At 45.4% G+C, this 17,305-nt stretch overlaps 1 protein-coding gene across 1 annotated transcript in view; it reads right to left on the reverse strand.

Annotated features, from left to right (window-relative positions):
• The window catches only part of LOC124619387 (Down syndrome cell adhesion molecule-like protein Dscam2), an 853,562-nt gene that overhangs the window by 679,341 nt on the left and 156,916 nt on the right, over positions 1-17,305 (reverse strand). The window lies entirely within an intron of this gene.

The raw sequence follows: 17,305 nt of genomic DNA on the forward strand, positions 1-17,305 counted from the left end.
GGAACACATAAGAATGTTGTGGGGAAGGCTAACCAAAGACTACGTTTTATTGGCAACGCACGTAGAAAATGTAACAGGTCTACTAAGGATACTGCCTACACTACGCTTGTTGGTCCTGTTTTAGAATACTTCAAAATTGGCTCTAAGCACTATGGGACTTAACATCTGACGTCATCAGTCCCCTAGACTTAGAACTAATTAAACCTAACTAATATAAGGACATCACACAGAACCATGCCCGAGGCAGAATTCGAACCTGCGACCGTAGCAGCAACGCGGTTCCGGACTGAAGCGCATAGAACCGCTCGACCACAGCGGCCGGCTTTAGAACACTGCTGCGCGATGTGGGATCCTTACCAGATGGGATTGACGGAGTACATCGAAAAAGTTCAAAGAAGAGCACTACGTTCTGTATTATGGCGAAATAGGGAGAGAGTGTCACTGAAATGATATAGGATTTGGGATGGAGATCATGAAAACAAAACAAAAATGTTCAAATGTGTGTGAAATCTTATGGGACTTAACTGCTAAGGTCATCAGTCCCTAAGCCTACACACTACTTAACCTAAATCATCCTAAGGACAAACACGGACACCAATGCCGAGGGAGGACTCGAACGTCCGCCGGGACCAGCCGCACAGTCCATGACTGCAGCGCCTGAGATCGCTCGGCTATTCCCGCACCATCATGAAAGCAAAGGCGTTTTTCGTTGCGGAGGATGTTCTCACAAAATTCCAATCACCAACTTCCTCCAAATGCGAAAATATTTTGTTGACGCCTACCTACATAGGGAGGAACGATCAGCATGATAAAATAAGGGAAATCAGAGCTCACCGGAAAGACAAAGGTGTTCGTTCTTTCGCGCGCTATGCGAGATTGGAATAATAGAGAATTTTGAAGGTGGTTCGATGAACCCTCTGCCATGCACTTAAATGTGATTTTCAGAGTACGCATGTAGATGTGGATGTAGAAACGAAGTTCTTCTGCTGAGTTGAGTGAGTTCGACCTGTCATCGTGACGTACGCGCCGCGGCCTGTCTTTCTCGTAGACCTCGAGTCACCTCGTCCGCCGCACCTCGCGAACGCTCGGGTCTGTGCAGGGAAATCAATATTTAATTGTGAAGCTACCCAGTAAAGGTCGCGATTTTGTGGGGTGCTGTCGAGAACTGGCACGGTCTTAAACACGCTGTCAAGAGTTGTTAATTTCGCCCGAAATAGTTACTAGCTCGGCATGGGGAACAGCTGCTGGCACTCGAAAGACCTGGAGTGACAACACGTGTCGTGGCGTACGCGCTAGGGCCTGCCTTTCTCGCGGGCCTCGCACGCCCCTTATGTACGCCAGCACACACAGGTACTAGAGTTAAATCGACGTCAGTAAAATGAGTGGAGTGGCCTCCATATCGAGTTTGTCGAGTCGCCGGCTGAGACGTGGCGAGGAAGCAGGGGAGTGGCCGGTGCGCACCGAGGCCGGAGTAGAAGCCGGCAGCGGCGCGCATGCGGGCGCCAGGACAAAGGCAGAGCGGAGCGGAGCAGGGCCCGGCTGCGCCGCGATCAATACGCGGGCCCCGGCTGGGGGCGTGGCGCGGCCCAACACTGCTGGCCTCGTTCTGCGTCAACGCGCTCCCTACCACTCACCCACCGAGCACATTCTCTCCTGGCGAACGCCTGCCTGCCGTCCTAGCGCCCAACAATGCTACTGTAATTAAAGCGAGCACTACAACTGATGATGGTGAGCAGAGATGGCTAGCTCACGAACGAACGGGTGCAAAGGAACGGTTCACCAAGATGAACGACAGGACCGAGGAACGAATTCCAAGGAACGATCGGTTCATAGTTCACTTCGGTCGCGGCGGTCTGCTGATAGCTCCCGGACACAAGGAACGATCGGTTCATAGTCCACTAGTTCACTTCGGTCGCAGCAGTCACTTCGGCAGTTCTCGTTCCAGCCTCGGTCGCGTGCTCGTCTCAGCCTCGGTCTCCCTCGGCCGCACCCGTCGTTCTTCACATGACCACCTGTCTCAGTTCCACTGCCGACTGCTCCTAGTTAGTTCAGTACCCAGTTGTTCGTTTCGTTCACTGCGCTCGCCCATTTTACATGTCTTCCAAACTGTTCTTGCACTTGGGTCTGGCTATTCAGCGTCCACGACCGGTAATCAAAAAGTATTTTATAGTTACGTAAATTACATAAAAATTACGTCATAGGTAACAGGTACGTCTTTTCAGGTAACAAAAGTGCATATCAGCTCACTTCATTATATCGATGAACAGCAAAAATGGCTCTGAGCACTATGGGACTTAACATCTGTGGTCATCAGCCCCCTAGAGCTAACATCTGTGGTCATCAGTGCCCTAGAACTTAGAACTACTTAAACCTAACTAAACTAAGGACATCACACACATCCATGCCCGAGGCAGGATTCGAACCTGCAACCGTAGCGGTCACGCAGTTCCAGACTGAAGCGCCTAGAACCGCACGGCCACACCGGCTGGCGATGAACAGCAGAAGACATACTTATAACAAGGCATGTTTTTTGCTATTCATATGTTTTTTGGTTTCATCGACTTGATTTAGCAACTAACTTTCAATAATTTGCTTAATTTTTAGTGTAAGAAAATTCATATAAAACGATTTTCGTGTATCTTTCATATACAAAACATTACATTTAGGAAGGCTCTAATTATTTTTAAGTTTGGTTGTTTCCAATTTGCATTACCTGCTAGTTTGGTTTGTTCGAAAAAAAAAAGAAAGTGGTTTGTGGGTCATTTTGATTCGGTAGGAAAAGCGGTGCCTCTCCACTTGAAAAGACATAGATTGCCATAAAATCGTATTTACTTATTATCTCAAAAACATTTATTCAGAAGGAGCTTACAAACTAAAAACTTTATTAATGCGAACTTTATTATTAGTATTATTGCTGCATTAACTTTAATAATGCAACATAAAAACCTAATTTTTACTAAGCATGTGACCCAAGTATGATGAGAAAACCACATTTTATTTTATGCTTCCATAAAGTATACTTCGCCTACGAACTCAGAGACAACGTGAAGTACATATAGAGTGTAAACGATTATTGTTAACAACCTAGCATAGCTATGTAGTGGAAGTCGAAACGAAGAATTTTATACAAGACACTTGTGGTCTATTAAGTTGGGAAACACCCACTAATAGGTTTACAAGACTACATGTGCTACAGCCCATGCGCGTCGCGTGAGATTTTCATGTTCTCTTCTCCAGCTCTCTACACATCGTCATCGATTGTTTCGCCATTGTTGCTTGCATTAGCTTGTTATTTCTTCACTGCCTAATTATTACATGTTTGTCTGTTTGTTGTATCTGCTCGTAACGGGCAACACATCGTCCGTAATTGGCGAGCAGCCTGTATTCGGGGCCGGTTTTCCGTGCGCCACCCTATGTTATTTCAATGCGATCAGCCACACAACGCTACAGTTGGCTAAACGAGAGGTTCTGCAGAATCACAGAAATTACTTCTAAAAGTGTGTAAGAATTCTGTAATGAATAAAAACTCTATACTCCAGGGGGGAGGCAAATGCCCCCTCTTGGTGCCCTCCATCCTTCAGTCACCTACACTACTAGTTTTCAGTTTTTCATAAGAACCATATACCAAGCACAAATGAACGGTGAACGAGTAAAAATGAACGGTTCCCCAGAAAGAACAATCAGCAGTGAATTAGTTCCGAAGGATGAACGAGTTTGCACATCTCTAATGGTGAGCATCGTGAAATTGCGAAAACAGCATTGAAAGAGGGAAAATGTAGCACAGTTCAAGTCAAACCTTTTACCCAGTTAAAAAAAAAATACGAAATGTATGAAACAGCCTAAATGTAAAATAGTTAACATACAAGAATTCTGAAAAAGGGACAAGTTAATTAACAGTAAAACGAACTGAGATAGAACTAAGAAAAAGATTCGCCGATTATTTTGAGTGCAGTGCACCATTATACGGCAGTGACTGACGGAAAGTCTAAAAGAAATACTAAAATAGTAGGACGTGTTTGAGGTCTGATTGTCGAGAAAAATGCTGCAACTGTATTGGAGCGTTAGAACGCGACATTTGTTTTTGTTGTGGTCTTCAGTCCTGAGACTGGTCTGACGCAGCTCTCCATGCAACTCTATCCTGTGCAAGCGTCTTCATCTCCCAGTACCTACTGCAACCTGCATCCTTCTGAATCTGCTTATTGTATTCATCTCTTGGCCTCCCTCTATGATTTTTACACCCCACGCTGCCCTCCAGTACTAAATTGGTGATCCGTTAATGCCTCAGAACGTGTCCTACCAACCGATCCCTTCTTCTAGTCAAGTTATGCCACAAACTCCTCTTCTCCCCAATTCTATTCAATACCTCCTCATTAGTTACGTGATCTACCGATCTAATCTTCAGCATTCTTCAGTAGCACCACATTTCGAAAGCTTCTATTGTCTTCTTGTCCAAACTATTTATCGTCCATCTTTCACTTCCATACATTGCTACACTCCATACAAATACTTTCAGAAACGACTTCCTGATACTTAAATCTATACTCCATGTTCACAAATTCCTCTTCTTCAGAAACGCTTTGCTTGCCATTGCCTGTCTACACTTTACATCCTCTCTACTTCGCCCATCTCAGTTATTTTGCTCCCCAAATATCAAAACTCCTTTACTATTTTAAGTGTCTCATTTCCTAATCTAATTCCCTCAGTATCACCCGATTTAATTCGACCACATTCCATTATCCTAGTTTTACTTTTGTTGATCTTCATCTTATATCCTACTTTCAAGACACTGTCCATTCCGTTCAACTGCTCTTCCAAGCCCTTTGCTGTCTCTGCGTGCGGTTCTAGGCGCTCCAGTCCGGAGCCGCGCTGCTGCTGCGGTCGCAGGTTCGAATCCTGCCTCGGGCAAGGGTGTGTGTGATGTCCTTAGGTTAGTTAGGTTTAAGTAGTTCTACGTTCTAGGGGACTGATGACCTCAGCAGTTAAGTCCCATAGTGCTCAGAGCCAAGATTCCAAGTATTCAGTGGCGTCATCTATGAGGAAGACAGCAGGCCGGTGTAGAGCTGTGTCGCTAGGGGGACGCTGCGACCGCCGCTGCCTGCTCTGCAGACAGTTGCATTTGCCGCGCGCACACAGCATAGCACCGCATAAAGCTGTGTTCTGTGGCCGTGTGCAGGCGACGCGCCGCCGTCACGCCTAAGCGCGGAGCTGACATCGACCTCATCTCCCAACAGCCTCTTGTAGCGAAGCTGCACGAGGCCCGCCACTTGCGTCGGGAACATTAGATGTCGCAGGGCTGGACAGCGCACACCCACACACACGCACATTTCCAGGAAAGCATATTCTGTTCGCTTCTGCGCCTTTTCACTCACGTTTATCCTGTGCATGTCTGCCCCGATAGCTGAGTGTTCAGCGTCACGGATTGCCGTCCTACGGGCCCGGATTCGACTCCCGGCTGGGTCGGAGACTTTCTCCGCTCAGGGACTGGGTGTAGTGTTGTCTTCATCATCATTTCATCCCTATCCGGCGCGCAGGTCGCCCAATGTGGCGTCGAATGTAGTAAGACCTGCACCAAGGCGGCCGGACCTGCCCCGCAAGGGGCCTCCCGGCCAATGACGCCACACGCTCATCTGCATACGTGTCCTTAAGTACAGCCATTTGAATCCGTTTAATGCATTTCACTCTTGGTCTGGGTCTACCGTTTGTAACGCCACATTTCTATCCGTTTCCAAATTGACAATCCCTTGTCGCGTAACGATATGTCCTCTGTAGCGATTTCTTCTTCTAGTACGATTTTGCCGTAAGTTTCTTTCTTCGCTAATTCGATTCAGTCCCACGTCATTAGTTGATTATTCAATCTAATTGTCTAATCTTCAGCATTTTCCTGCTGTACGACATTTCCGAAGCTTCTGTTCTTGTCTGATCTGCATATTGTCCGCGCTCCGTTTCGGTACAAGGCTACACTCCAGATATTGTCTCTCTGCAACCCCCCCCCCCCCCTACCCCCTTCCCAACCCCTAGACAAAAGTAACACGCCGTCACCCTTAACGAGCTACTTGTGTAGCGATTTACTATTAAACCAAAACATTTCGTGTAATTTGTTTGTGTCAGTTCTTACTACATCACTTCAACATTAACTTCCAGTTTCTTGGAACTGGTTCAAATGGCTCTGAGCACTATGCGACTTAGCATCTGAGGTCATCAGTCCCCTACACTTCGAACTACTTAAACCTAACTAACCTAAGGACATCACACACATCCATGCCAGAGGCAGGATTCGAACCTGCGACCGCTGCAGCAGCACGGTTGCTGACTTGAGCGCCTAGAACCCCTCGGACACCAATAAACTGGAATTGGAATCAACATATCATCCGGAAAGTATTTGCAGAAGAATTTGAGAAGCTCTAAGATTTCAAATACAGGTCTGCAGATCAAGTTCTTTCTTAATGTTCAGTCTTCTGAATTGTTTGACGAATTTCTCTCTTGCGCCAAGCTCTTCGCGTCAGAGAAGACGCATAGAATCCGGTCATCTAGAGTTATTTGCTCGATATCTCGCAATATCAGTCTCCGCCGCCAGTTTTTAGCTTCTACGACTGCCTCTAGGACCGTGGAAGTCTCGATGACGTCTCAACACTACCGTCACTAGGTGTATCTCAGAACGCATGCTTACTAACCAGCCTTCAGCACACTCATGTTCAGTGTTCTTTAGTAAACATACGTTCTGACATACACCTAGTGGCGGTGGTGGTGTTTCAAGAGTGCACGTAAACGCTGAATCTTGAGTAATTTCATATTTTGCTGCCATCGACACCAGTAACAAAAACGTTTTAACAAATAAATCACATCGCAGTATCTTCGTCGCCCGAAGACCTCGAGTCTTACAACTTCACTTTATATGTTACCAGTAGACACTGGATTATACGCATCTGAATGTTGCATATTCATTTGCATTTTTGACTCCTTTCCACCGGTTATTGCATATTTTAATTAAAAACAAGTGCCAATGCATATTTTCCCTCTATGTGTACAATATTTTAAAAATTTAGACGGCCGGACTCTAGCTCGATCTAGTTTTGATGTCTCACAGATTGACCGAGAGCTAGAACTGCGTGCAATCGCTAACGGAGAGGTCACTGCCTAGTGAAATCGTTACAAAAGAGGAACAGGAACAGGCAGACAGAGTCATTGCCTCTGCGCCCGCGCCCTCGGTCATATCGTGACTCGCCAGCAACAATTAAACTACGCAAGGCCTTTAGTAGCACGTCCACTGTTTCAGTTTAGCTTTCTATTTGCTTGTACACATTTGAACGTGTTTACGACGCGTAGCGTGTAACGTGTTGTGCGCCATGCCGCCCGAAAAAACAAACGTCGTTTCGTGGATAGATCATCCTGGAATTGTTCCATACGGTCGAATTTGCGAGGAAAACGTTTCGTCCAAAAAAAGTGTCAAATAGACCAGCATGTCGAGACAATTCTTCATATCGCAGGAATGCAGAATAAAGGACCACGACAACTTTTGACAACAGCAAGTTGCAGTAGCAGGGATTTGTCCAAGGTAGCCAAAGAAGTCGGTTTAACATGGATCTATGTGAAGCATTCATTGCGAGCAATATTCCTCTTCACAATCGTACAAACCCTATTATCAAAGGCTTCCTGCGCAAATATTGTTTAAATCAAAATATACCAGATGAATCAACATTGCGTAAAAATTACATAGCGACAATTTACGTAAACTTTCTCGAAGAAATACGCAATGAATTCAAGGACAGCATTATCTGGATCTGAGTTGACGAAATTACAGACACTTGTGGCCGTTACATTGCAAATTTAATTGTTGGTGCTTTAAAAGCGGAGCCTTCTTCTTCCTATTTAGCGGTCTGCAAAGAACTTGAACAAGTAAATCATTCTACGATCGCCGGATTTGTGAATGAGGGTATTAGAAAAAATATTTCTAGAATCTCTGCAGATGAAAGGGTGTTTGAGTTCATTTCAGATGCTTCTCCCTATATGATCAAAGCAGGAAAAGCCCTCGCAGTATTTTATCCCAATTTGATTCATGTGACGTGTTTTGATCATCGAGTACATCGCTTTGCTGAGGAAGTATGTTCCACGTTTGTGACTCTAAATAAACAGATTTCATCCACAAAGAAAGTATTTCTAAAGGCTCCTGCTCGCATCAAGACCTACGAAGAAAAAGTAACAGCTGTGCCTTTACTTCCAGATCTAGTGGTAGCTGGTTAGGGTAAGTGGGTCGAAGCTGTGTTGTTTTGCAGTGAACATTTCGAGGCCATTAGAGGGATAGTAAGCGACTTCGATAGTGCAGACGCTTTGGCGGTTTGCCAGTGCAAGGAAGCTTTTAAAGGGTCCGGTATTAAGAAAGACAGTGCTGTGATTAGCACTCATTTTGCCTATATAGCTGCAAGTATCAAAAAGTTTGGTACGCAAGGTTTGGCGTTGAATGAATCTATTCAGTTAACGAATAAAATTACTGTAGTGCACTTCTCATTGCCCGAGGTATTCCCAAGAAAACTTAAGGAAAAATTTGAAAAAATTTTAAACAGTAACACAGGCTGTAAACCCTTGTGCCAAGTTGATAGTTTATTGTGGGGACGGCTGAACTTTTACCAGAAACAATAAGTGACAACATAGCACCCAAATTCAAGTACTGCGCAGTTACCTCAGTTGATCTAGAAGGGTCCTTTTCCACTTATTAAAATGTTTTGAGTGAGCGAAGACACAATCTTACTTGGTGGTTGAAACCTACAGTAGTTGAAAAATGTAAAATAAATTGTGAATGACGCTTTGGTCCAGTAGTGTAATTAAAAGCCCGCTGGACATCTCCGTCGTGCGTCATAGTGCACTGCCAGCCGCAGTGGCCGAGCGGTTCTAGGCGCTACAGTCTGGAACCGCGCGACCGCTACGGTTGCAGATTCGAATCCTGCCTCGGGCATGGATGTGTGTGCTGTCCTAAGGTTAGCTGGGTTTCAGTAGTTCTAAGTTCTAGGGGAGTGATGACCTTAGAAGTCCCATAGTGCTCAGAGCCATTTGAACCTTTTTTTTTTTTGTAATTAAAAGTAAATGCTGGTCAAAAAAACTCGTGACTGTATGTTATTTTTTAAATAAAATATTACGGAGTTTTTGAGCGTGCCCCTCTGCGAGCGATATATCTGGAAGTTACCCTGTAGATATCGACTCCTTCACTGCGACTCAAATCGCATTCGCTTGCTATCGACAATAATAGCAAAGAAAGAACAATTCTTGAAATACGGTATGCGTCCCCATTTTTGTAAATTTTTAGAAACTAGTCCTAGAAAGCCCCCTTCCTAAACTTCTACTAGAAAGTATTCAGAAAATGATATCAGAGTTCTAAATCTACCATCTACCTATTTTTCGTGTGACCGGCACTCTTCCTCGTAACTGATGTGTACCGGTTCGACTTTGAGATACAATGCACGCAATAACTACGAGGTTTCTTTTTATTATTTGATCCTGCATATTTCGACACTTTTCGGGCATTTTAAGCATTTTTCACGCATATTTCGGGGCTTTTATGATGCATATAGTCCGGTCTCTAGTTATCAGTCTTATTGGCATTTTCGTGACTTTTAGTTTCTCCGATACTGGGCTCTCCAGTGTTATCTGAAAAAAATTGATGCGGAAAGGAGAGACTGGGCGTCGGTGTTTACGGAAGTGGAACGACCCCGCTACACTGGTGTGCGTCGGTGCAGGCCGGCCTGTACGCGCGTTGTTGGCGGCCGGGCGCCGAGAGAGTCTCCCCCAGCCGTACACATGAGGCGGGAGCGCGGCTGCCGGGCTGGAAGGAACGCCACGGCGTCAGATGACAGCAGGCGAGCAGAGGAGAGAGGAGAGGGGTCAGGTGTCGCGTGCCCCTCGCTTCACGGCCCATTGGTGGCCAGTCGCGCCAGCGCCGCAAAGTAGCGCCGCGCACACGCGCACTTGTTGCCTGCCCGGACACGCACGGCTTCGCGTCGCAACAGCCTGCTCCTGCCGCGGCCGCCAAAGAGGCTCATTTCAAATGTTCCGCGTACTGCAAGAAAATAATTTAGTTTGCAAAGTACCTTTCCGGGCCTTCAATATAATCTCCATTCTTGTTTGTGATAGCTTCCCAACTTGTGTAATCCGGATGCGGCAGCTTCATTATCGAGCTGTCTGATGATTCGGGTCAACTCATTGGAAGTCGCATCAACTGCATCGAAACGTTTTCCACTGAGTTGTTCCTTCAATCTGAAACAAATCAGTCTGGTGGGCTCATCCACTATGTGTTCAAAAGTATCCGGACCCCTGGCTGAAAATCACTTACAAGTTCGTGGCGCCCTGCATCGGTAATGCTGCAATTCAATACGGTGTTGGGCCACCCTCAGCTTCGATGACAGCTTCCACTCTCGCAGGCATGCGTCCAATCAGGTGCTGCAATGTTATTTGGGGGGGGGGGGGGGGGATGGCAGCCCATTCTTCACAGAGTGCTGCACTGAGGAGAGCTATCGATGTCGGTCGGTGAGGCCTGGCACGGAATCGGCGGTCCAAAACATCCCAAAGGTGTTCTACAGAATTCAGGTCTGGACTCTGTGCAGCCCAGTCCATTACAGCGATGTTATTGTCGTGTAACCACTCCGCCACAGGCCGTGCATTATGAACAGGTGCTCGGTCGTGTTGAAACATGCAAACGCCATCCCCGAATTGCTCTCCAACAGTGGGAAGCAAGAAGGTGCTTAAAACATCAATGTAGGCCTGTGCTCTGATAGTGCCACGCAAAACAACAAGGGGTGCAAGCCCCTCCATGAAAAACACGACCACACCAGAACACCAATGCCTCCGAATTTTACTGTTGGCCCTACACACGCTGGCAGACGACGTTCACCGGGCATTCGCCATACCCACACCCTGCCATAGAAGCGCCACATTGCGTACAGTGATTCGTCACTCCACACAACGTTTTCCCACTGTTAAATCGTCCAATGTTTACCCTTCTCACACCAAGCACCAAGGTGCTTAAAACATCAATGTAGGCCTGTGCTCTGATAGTGCCACGCAAAACAACAAGGGGTGCAAGCCCCTCCATGAAAAACACGACCACACCAGAACACCAATGCCTCCGAATTTTACTGTTGGCCCTACACACGCTGGCAGACGACGTTCACCATGCATTCGCCATACCCTCACCCTGCCATAGAAGCGCCACATTGCGTACAGTGATTCGTCACTCCACACAACGTTTTCCCACTGTTCAATCGTCCAATGTTTACCCTTCTCACACCAAGCGAGGCGTCGTTTGGCATTTACCGGCGTGATGTGTGGCTTATGAGCAGACGCTCGACCATGAAATCCAAGTTTTATCACATCCCTCCAAACGGTCATAGTACTTGCAATGGGTCGTGATGCAGTTTGGAATACCTGTGAGATGGTGCGCATAAATGTCTGCCTATTTCACATTACGACCCGCTTCAGCTGACGGCGGTCTCTGTCAGTCAACAGACGAGGTCGGCCTGTACTCTTTTACGCTGTACCTATCGCTTCACGTTTCCACTTCACTATCGCATCGGAAACAGTGGACCTAGGGATGTTTAGGAGTGAGGAAATCTCGCGAGCAGACGCATAACACAAGTGACACCCAGTCACCGCACCACGTTCGAAGCCCGTGAGTTCCGCGGAGCGCCCCATTCTGCTCTCTCACGATGTCTAATGACTACTAAGGTCGCTAATATGGAGTACCTGGCAGTAGGTAGCAGCACAATGCACCTAATACGAAAGAAGTATGTTTTTGGGGGTGTCCGGATACTTTTGATCACATAGTATATCAGGACCGTGTGGTAGGTGGGGAAGTATTCCTATTCCATTTCTGTCGAACGTTTCTCTCACCGGTAGGGCAATATGCGGACCCGCGTTATCGTCCAAAATGAGAACGCTCTGCAAGCGCGTCGGGCATTCTTTGAGTAATTTTGGGGCGCAAAATAATTTACAGAAATATACTGTCGTTCGCGCCTGATACAGATCTCCCTTGGGGCAATCTGTCTGTAGCTTTGTCTCCTTTCTTGTCATAAGCAAATATCATCATCAGTGAAATTTTAAACATCTGATTGGCTGTGATCCGTGGACGGTACACCATTCAATTACAGGAAGTATATATGCAGCCACTTGTAATGGTACTTGAATTACGCAACCATTACGGCACCTCATCTGAACCTCTCGATACCAGTAATATTCTACCGTGTTTCTGTTAACTACTTAACATATTTCTGAGACAACATTCAGATTTGATTTCATTTGTGATACATCGATATGTTTATATTGCAATGATATTATTCTTATGTGTATTCTTTCTTTTGTCGCAATGATCTTTGACGTACTTGTAACTCTGATTTTTGACGCGTAAGCCATTTTTAGTTAGTTGTTGAGTTGTTAGAGAGTCGGACCTTGAGAAAGTCAAGTCTTGGACGTCATGTTAGAAAGACGCATATTATAGTTGGCTTATAAAATGTCAGGAAGATGTTTTCAAGTATGTTTTGTATTGTAAAGTGATGTTTTGTGTGATACGTGATATTGCAGTAAAAGCAGTTAAAAGGAAGTGTAACTTAAATTCGGAGTGCTGATTATTTTTTTACATCACCACTGTGCTAACTTTGAAAGGTTTAATCTCCAAGAATGGTTTGAGAAGCGCATCTACAAAACTTTTGAATATAGCAGAATAAAACCTAGGCCTCTTTGCATGCGAGCTTGGAATCATAACCACCTAGATTTTCAACGATTGAGCCACGATTTTACGACGAGACCAGCGTGGGAAACACAAAAAGATGAGTGCCTAGTTTTTTCATTATTACACGAAATGACTTTATTAACTGTGCTCTAATGACACCTCCCACACAATATGACTGTTGTTGCCCGATAGTGCAGTATTTAGCAGCGTGAGCAACACCACAATCGTTATTAAAATTTTGACCTTTGTTGTGGTGGGGTTGTTAGACACTGCAGTTGCAGCACAAAATGTTGTCAACTGGCCACGGTTGCACTAGGGCAATCCATATCAGAAAAAAAGTTGCATGGAATACCTGAAAATATAATGACATGCATTGAAATAATATACACTTAAATCATGAACAAACTGAAATTTTTGAATACAGGCACGGCAGTTAATTTTAATAAACAATGTGAAACGAGGGGACGGGTACCTAATAATGTGTAGTGTTATCTGAACTTTAATCAGTGCAAAAGAGAACCAAATACTTTCAAACAATTAATGAAAAAAAATCATGTCTGAAAAAATAAGTGCCCTGTATACTATGAAGGATGCTTTAAATGAAAAAGCTTGTGATTTGTACTTAGAATTAACAAAAATTTTTAACGTTCCTTATAATACTCAAACAGTTGATTTCTGATTCCACATTAACGAAACCTTAGACAACTTAAGACGAACCATTCTCACTAGACATGAAAAGAAAATTAAAACAAACTGCACTGTCTTCTGCCTGCAAAATCATGTAATCCGCCTATTTTTTAAAAAAGTTATTAGATGTTAAGAAATTAAGCAAACTGCAGTGCCTTCTGCCTGTAAAATCATGTAATCAGCCCATTTTTTTAAAGTGTTTAGATGTAAGTACATTCTGTTTGTACATACTTTAAGTATATATTGTTTCAATCCATCTTTTTGTATTTTTACGTATTCCATGCAGCTTTTAATTCTGTTGAAGATAGCCCTAGCGCAATAGAAACCGTGGTCAACTGACAAAATTTTGTGCAACCGAAATGGCTGTATATACGTCCTGTAATCATCATCAGTTTCACCTTTGATTGTTGGCGGCGGAACCTTTTCGGGCCAGGAGACTCTGAACATATCCGCAGTGACTTCTGAGCCAATAGGAACAATTTTTGAAGGGTGTGATTGCGTATGAGTGATGCGCCCTATTATATTGCAAGTTAACAAGGCTCGCCCGAGAGTGATCTGCCCTGTTATACTGCAAGTAAACACGGTTCAGTCGAGAGTGTTCTGCCCTGTTATACTGCAAGTAAACACGGTTCAGTCGAGAGTGATCTGCCCTGTTATACTGCAAGTAAACACGGTTCAGTCGAGAGTGATCTGCTCTGTTATACTGCAAGTAAACACGGTTCAGTCGAGAGTGATCTGCTCTGTTATACTGCAAGTAAACACGGTTCAGTCGAGAGTGATCTGCTCTGTTATACTGCAAGTAAACACGGTTCAGTCGAGAGTGATTTGCCCTGTTACACTGCAATCAAACACGGTTCAGTCGAGAGTGATCTGCCCCATTACACTGCACAAGGTTCGCCCAAGGGCTGCGCTCAGCGGCATATTGCGACCGAACAAACGCGGAACGATAGCTACGCCCTACTACGACTCGAAATGGACAGCTCTCACGAAAGGAAACAATTATGAAATATGGTGTGCAAATCTGTAGTTAAAACCTTAAGTTATGACCTTTTAAATTAATTATTGATCACATGTACAAGCTGGCGCAAAACCAAGTTTCATCAAGTGCAACAATTCTTTTCAGAAAGGGTTCTCCTTCTCTTCGATAGCGTCGAAGCAAGTTTTCTGTGATCCTTTCTGCTCTTCACTCAGAACATGCGGAACCCATCTGGCAGCAACTTTTCTTATCTTTAACTCTTCAGTTACGATTCTGTAAACTGGCCTCAAACGCAATTTCCTCACACGTTTTTCGTCGTTCCTCTCTCCAAATGTCGTTAGCAATTACCTGAAAGGGGTAGTCTATTGCGATTCGTGATCTTCCACTTCCTGGGCTGCCCTCACTGCTTACCAGACTTTCACAGAAACGAGCAGACCATCGTGATACTGTGCTACGATCCACTACACTGTTCCCACACACCTCTCTCAAAGTGTTGTAAAATTCCGTTGGGCTCTTCCCACGTAGCAGCTACGATACCTTTTACACGTAGGAATACTGGTCATTATGTATAATCCGACCTTAATCGTTTTCAGCTCTCCTTTTGAAACTCAGTTACTCACGACACAGTCACGTGAACCAAAGAACGCACATACAACCGTCATGCTTAAACTCTCCCTCACAACGGACGCGAATTTCAACTTGATCGCGCCACGTAACGGTTGGACTTGCACAGTGTGTAGGACTTTTGAATTGGTACTCGTGCAAAAAGCTATGAAAGAGAATCATGTTTTTGGTACAAATCGTTTTAATGGTTCCCAAAACCATTCATTATGTTAATTATTATCGGGTGAGAAACACATTTGCAAGTTTTGGAACTGTTTTCACTTTTTCGCCATAATACCACACGACGGCGTGTATCGAATTTCACCTTTACCGAAGTTGATTCTGCGCAGTGTGCTAATGATTGGTTAGCTATTGCAGTAGTGCCGTATAATGGCGAAAAAGTGAAAACAGTACCACGACTTCAGATTTTTAACAGTAGGGATGTAAGTGCTTATCGTACCTTTCAGATTGGAGAAGTATATAACAGAAATATAGGTAAATCCTACTTTACATCTGCAATGCCATTAGTATTAAGAACCACCTGTTGATGTATTTGTTTTGAGAATATTACACTCATGCTAATAAATTAAGGATAATGCTGATACAAGGTGAAACAACGCTCTAGTGGGCGGTCTGCAGGTTTAGAACACCTCGGGGTATGACCATGCGGTGCATTTGGCCTGCAGCGTCGCACGGCGGCGCTGGCAGCAGTCCACATACCCAGGGGTGTGTTGGTGCATAGCAGAGTGCGGTGCAGCGAGTAAGTGTGCAGACGTTTTCAGACTGTATGTTGAAAATGGCTCAAAGAACATATATTGATGACTTTATGAGGGGTAGAATACTAGGGCAACTTGAGGCTGGTCAAACACAGCAGGTCGTAGCACGGGCCCACCGTGTGCCACAAAGTGTGATCTCAAGATTGTGGCAACGATTCCAGCAGACAGGAAACGTGTCCAGGCGCTACAGTACGGGAGGTCCACAGTGTACAACACCACAAGCAGACCGATATCTCACCATCAGTGCCCGCAGTCGGCCACGGAGTACTGCAGGTAGCCTTGTTAGGGACCTTACCACAGCCACTGGAACACTTGTCTCCAGACACACAGTCTGCACACGACTGAACAGACATGGTTCATTCCCCCGGAGACCTGCAATGTGCATTCCACTGACCCCTGGTCGCAGGAGAGCCCGTAAAGAACACAACACATGGTCATTGGAACAGTGGTCCCTGGTTATGTTCAAGGGTGAGTCCAGGTACAGTCAGGTTTTCATCTGGCGTGAACCAGGAACCAGATACCAGCCCCTTAATGTCCTTGAAAGGTACCTGTATGGAGGTCGTGGTTTGATGGTGTGGGGTGGGATTATGATTGGTGCAAATACATCCCTGCATGTCTTTGATAGAGGAACTGTAACAGGTCAGGTGTATCGGGAACGCCATTTTGCACCAGTATGTCCGCCTTTTCAGGGGTGCAGTGGGTCCCACCTTCCTCCTGATGGACGATAACGCACGGCCCCACCGAGCTGTCATCGTGGAGGAGTACCTTGAAACAGAAGATATCAGGCGAATGGAGTAGCCTGCCTGTTCTCCAGACCTAAACCCCACCGAGCACGTCAGGGATGCTCTCGGTCGACGTATCGCTGCACGTCTTCACACCCCTAGGACACTTCAGGAGCTCTGACAGGCAGGTGCAAGATTAGGAGCCTATATCCCAGCAGCTGCTCGACCACCTGATCCAGAGTATGCCAACCCGTTGTGCGGCCTGTGTACGTGTGCATGGTGATCATATCCAATATCGATGTCGGGTTACATGCGCAGGAAACAGTGGCGTTTTTTCGCACATGTGTTTCGGGACGGTTTTGTCAACTTATCACCAATACCGTGGACTTACAGATCAGTGTCGTGTGTGTTCCCCATGTTCCTATGCTATCAGCGCCAGTTTCGTGTAGTGCCACGTTGTGTGGCACCACATTCTGCAATTATCCTTAATTTATGAGCACGAGTGTAGTTCCCTTGTTACGCTTCGCTTTTGTTGTGTACGACTTCACACACAACAGTAAGGACGGGGGCGGCCACGGAATGCTGCGGCAATTGTCGCCGAAGAAAAGCTAAACAGGAGCAACATTGATTAGCGAGCAAGTTGAAACAGTCAACAAGACATTTAGTTAACTTGTATTTTTCAACGTGCACGAAGACTCATTATAAATGATGCAGCAAGTAATAGAACCCAACTCTCAATGTCAACAAAGAAGGGGCTCTGCGAATTAAACCACGAACGACGGTGTCGCAGGCACGACAAGGTGACGTCTCCGTAGTGTGACGTTGGAAGGGC

The sequence above is a fragment of the Schistocerca americana genome, chromosome 6 (assembly GCF_021461395.2).
Source record: "Schistocerca americana isolate TAMUIC-IGC-003095 chromosome 6, iqSchAmer2.1, whole genome shotgun sequence".
Classification (NCBI taxonomy): domain Eukaryota; kingdom Metazoa; phylum Arthropoda; class Insecta; order Orthoptera; family Acrididae; genus Schistocerca; species Schistocerca americana.